The sequence below is a fragment of the Colobus angolensis genome, unplaced genomic scaffold (genome assembly GCF_000951035.1).
Source record: "Colobus angolensis palliatus isolate OR3802 unplaced genomic scaffold, Cang.pa_1.0 Scaffold1, whole genome shotgun sequence".
NCBI lineage: Eukaryota > Metazoa > Chordata > Mammalia > Primates > Cercopithecidae > Colobus > Colobus angolensis.
In genome coordinates this window covers 16,120,481-16,125,143 of record NW_012110918.1, presented here as the reverse complement: position 1 = coordinate 16,125,143, position 4,663 = coordinate 16,120,481, and positions in this window count along the sequence as shown.

Genomic DNA, 4,663 nt, shown 5'->3' with positions numbered 1-4,663 from the left:
TGGCACAATCTCGGTTCACTGCAACCTCCGCCTCCTGGGTTCAAGCGATTCTCCTGCCTCAGCCTCCCAAGTAGCCGGGATTATAGGCACACGCCCCCACACCTGGGTAATTTTTTTTTTTGCATTTTTAGTAGAGACGGGGTTTCACCATATTGGTCAGGCTGGTCTCAAACTCCTGACCTCAATTGATTCACCCACCTCAGCCTCCCAAAGTACTGGAATTATAGGCGTGAGCCACCGCACCCTGCCAATAAACTAAATTTAAAATCACAAAAGAGGCCAGGCACAGTGGCTCATGCCTGTAATTCCAGCACTTTGGGAGGCCGAGGCAGGCAGATCACCTGAGGTCAGGAGTTCGAGACCAGCCTGGCCAACATAGTAAAACCTCGTCTCTACTAAAAATACAAAAATCAGCCAGGCATGGTGGCGGGCACCTGTAATCCAGCTACTCGGGAGGCTGAGGCACGAGAATCGCTTGAACCCGGGAGGCAGAGGTTGCAGTGAGCCGAGGTCACACCACTGCACTCCAGCCTGGATGACAGAGTGAGACTCTGTCTCACATCAATAAATAAAAAAATAAAATAAAATAAAATAAAATAAAATAAAATAAACCACAAAAGAGCAAAGGAAGAAAATAAAACTCAAAACTCATCAGACGCCACTGCCCAGAGGTGATGACAATGCAGTGAGCATGCCTCCACACGCCTCTGTGCAAACTCACACCTTCCAGAGTCTGACGGACCACCCTCCCCGGCACACTCAGCTCAAACCTCTCTGTCGGCATCCTGGGACTCCAAACAGGCAGGGAGAGGAGAAGGGGAGTTGGGCCACTTCCAGCCCATCTGAATGAACAGCAGGCTCTCAGCCCCTGGACACCAGCCAGGCCAGGCCCTTGTCCTGAGCCACTACTTTGTGCCCCCGGTGGCTGCTTGCAGGTCTTCACCAGGAACAGGGTCAGCATGGGGCAGCCTCAGTCTCTGCAGGGTCTGCCCTGGCTGGCCGAGCTTCCCTGCTGAGCAGCCATTCCTCCCTAATCTCCAGCTGACCCTGCGTGCAGCCCCAGCCTCCCCTAGAAACACTGCAAAATGACCTTGTGTTCGGCTTTTCTGAAAAGACCACAGCCAGGGTGAGCACCCCCTGAGACCCCCTTCTCCTCCCAGCACTCCAGAGCAAGGTGCCTGATCTTCCTGCCAGCCTCTGCACCTTTCCAAGGTAGACGCCCCCGCATGCAAACTCCTCGCACCCCCTGTTCCCTGTCATCTTCAATTCTTTTTATTCCAACTCTTGTCTCTTCTGTCCTGAAATACACACGCCTCTGCTTGACCCCTGCCGCCCTCCCGCCCAGCCCTTCACTCACCTCTCCTCTCTGACAGCCTGCGTGACATGGCCAAGAGTCAGTCTTGCTGCCTGTGCATATATGTGTGCATGTGTGTATTCATGTGTGTGCCCATGTGCATATGTGTGTGTGCTGGTGTGTGTGTATTTATATGGGCATATGTGTGTGTGTGTGTGCATGAATCCGACCCCAACCCTCCGTAACTTCTTGTCTGCTCTTTTCTGCCTATGAAACTTCTCTGTCCAAGTTCCCCTCCTCAGTCCCTGGGGCCTGTCTCCGACCCACCCTTGGGTCTCCCTGACCCTCCGTTCCTCCTTAAGCCTGTGTTTGTTATGGCCTCTGGGACCGTCTCCCTGGCCTCCATCCATCTCTTCCACGGCTGCCCTTCCTCGGATATTCCCCCGGGAACTGCCCCTGACCTTCTGTGCCCCCTTCCTCTGCTTTTTGCAGAGAGTGACCCAATCTACAGCTCCAGCGCATTCCAGACTCCTAACAACAGCACCAAGCAGCAACAGGAAGTCCAAGGGTTTACTGTCCTCCCCAGACTCAGCCTCCTCGGGTTCTGGAGGTGGGCAACGTAAGGCTGCCTCTACAGAGAGAAGCCTGGGATCCAGGACCACCCCCTACTGTGGCCAGGACTCCAGTGCAGGTGGCTTCTAATCACCCCATTCACAGCCTTCCCCTCTGGCCACGGCTGGCCGCCCACAGAGCATCCTCCTGGCTGTCCAGGCCACTACAACCCCACCTGGTGACCTTTCTGCTCAGCCAGCGTCACCTCCTTCTGCTGGGCACGCTCCGCTCCCCAGCTGGCTCCCAGGGTCTGTGGCTGCTCGCCACGTTATCACGTCCGCTCAGGTGTTGATGCTGCTGCAATGGCCTGCTCCCGTCTGCGTGCTGCTGTCCACCCCAGTCCCTGCTGCCGCCTCATCTCCCGAAAACACTGGCAAGAGTCGAGCACTGATTGCATCACTTGTCAAGTGTAGGTTTCAGCTCGGCTATGATCCACGTCGGGCAAGCTCAAATAAATCCTTTGGAATTCTGAAGACCATCATCCCCGAAAATGTGTGTGTGCTCAGGGATTCCGGCCGCACAGCTGGATTTCAGGAACAGCCTGCTGAGGCTTGAAGGTGCCCCAAGAGCAGGGTCAGCTGGGGGGAGTCTCCTGTTGCTCCCGGGGCCGGGCCCAGGGGAGGGAGCTGTATGAGTTCCTGGAGCTGCCGTCACAAGTAACCAAAACGAGGTGGTTTCAACAATGGAAATTTATTCTCTTGGGCTCCTGGACGCCAGAGTCCAAAGTCCAGGTGGCAGCAGGGCCAGGCTCGCCTTGAGGATCTAGGGTCAAATCCTTCCTGCCTCTTCGGCCTCCAGTGGCTGCTGGCAACCCGTGGTGCACCTCAGCCGTGGCCACGTCCCCCCCATCCCTTTCTCTGTCCAAGTTTTTCTCTTTTTGTAAGGACACTAGTTTTGGCCAGGCGTGGTGGCTCACACCTGTAATCCCAACACTTTGGGAGACCAAGGCAGGTGGATCACCTGAGGTCAGGAGTTCGAGACTAGCCCGGCCAACATGGTGAAACCCTGTCTCTACTAAAAATACGAAAATTAGCTGGGTGTGGTGGTGTGCACCTGTAGTGCCAGCTACTCGGGAGGCTGAGGCACGAGAATTGCTTGAACCTGGGAGGTGGAGGCTGCAGTGAGCTGGGATCGCGCCACTGCACTCCAGCCTGGGTGACAGAGTAAGACTCGGTCTCAAAAAAAAAAAAAAGACGGCCGGGCGCGGTGGCTCAAGCCTGTAATCCCAGCACTTTGGGAGGCCGAGACGGGCGGATCACGAGGTCAGGAGATCGAGACCATCGTGGCTAACACGGTGAAACCCCATCTCTACTAAAAAATACAACAAAGTAGCCGGGCGAGGTGGTGGGCGCCTGTAGTCCCAGCTACTTGGGAGGCTGAGGCAGGAGAATGGCGTGAACCCGGGAGGCGGAGCTTGCAGTGAGCTGAGATCCGGCCATTGCACTCCAGCCCGGGTGACAGAGTGAGACTCCGTCTCAAAAAAAAAAAAAGACATCAGTTTTATTGAATTAAGGGCCTACCCTAATCCCGTATGACCTAATCTCAATTTGATTTTACATCTGCAAAGACCCTGCTTCTAAACAAGGTCACATTCTGAGGTCCTGGGTGGACACGAATGTGGGGGTAGGGGCACCCTATTCAACCTCCCAGCACCATCCCAGCAACAAAATGACAAGGCATGCAGGAGCAGCCTGGAAAAGCCCCAGCAAAGCCAAGGGATGGGAGGATCCGGACGCTGGGGCCGGGGAGTGGGACTTGCTAAACATCACCGAAGGGAGGAGGAAGAGAAGGAAGAGAGGGACAGAGGGATGCAGACAAGAGGAGGGACGGCTAGGGTGGGTGGACACCCTGCAACAGAGTCTGTGTTTGGCGGCAGGAGGTCAGAGCCACCAGGGCGTCCCTGCAGATGGCCTGAGCCCCACCGGCCCCTGTCTCCACCTCGGAGGGATTTTTGCATTCCAATTCCAGGCCTCTGCTGCAGCACGGAAGGCCCCACTCGGGGGGAGTCCCGGCTTTTCACATCTCACCGAGCAGCTGACGGCGCCGAGGCCGCCCCGGCTGGGCCACCAGTTCCGCGAGACGCACATGCGCAGACCCGTCCTCAAGGACGCAGCCCCGTAATTACCCTCAGCCGCCAGAGCATGGTATCCACTTAAACGATAAACAGGCTCAGGCGGGAGGGAGGCCGCCCCGCCCGCTGCTCTGGTGGCAGGCCACAGACACCTCGGAGGGGCGGCCGCGGTCCCGCTGACATCAGCGGCTTCACTGCCTGTAACCAAAGCGTGGACAGGCACGAGGGAAGAAGCAGCCTCCCCCAGAGGAAACCCCAGCCCCAGCCGCGCCTGCCAGCCAGCCCGCCTCCAGGCCGGCGCTAAACTGCCGTCTCCCGGGATGGGAGCCTTTGCAGTGGCCCCTGACTAGCAGATGACACATTATTGATGTGACCTTCCAGATCCAGGGACCCAACTCCACAGCCCCTCCAGGTGCCTGCAAAGGCCCCCTCCCATCCCGCCTCTGACCTCCGTTTCTAAGTCCACCTGGGGAGGCCTCCCCGGGAGGCAGGCTGGAGACCACACTGTCTGCACTTTTTTGGGCCCAGATGAAGCCCCCTTGCCACGTCTGGTGCCAGGCTGGCCACACCGGGCACAGAAATGACCACATGACCACTGATACCAGGTCCAGCCACCGATGCTGCCTCAGGCCCCTACGACTGTGAGGGACATACCGTAAAGTTCTAACCGGCCAAAGCCCAGAGGA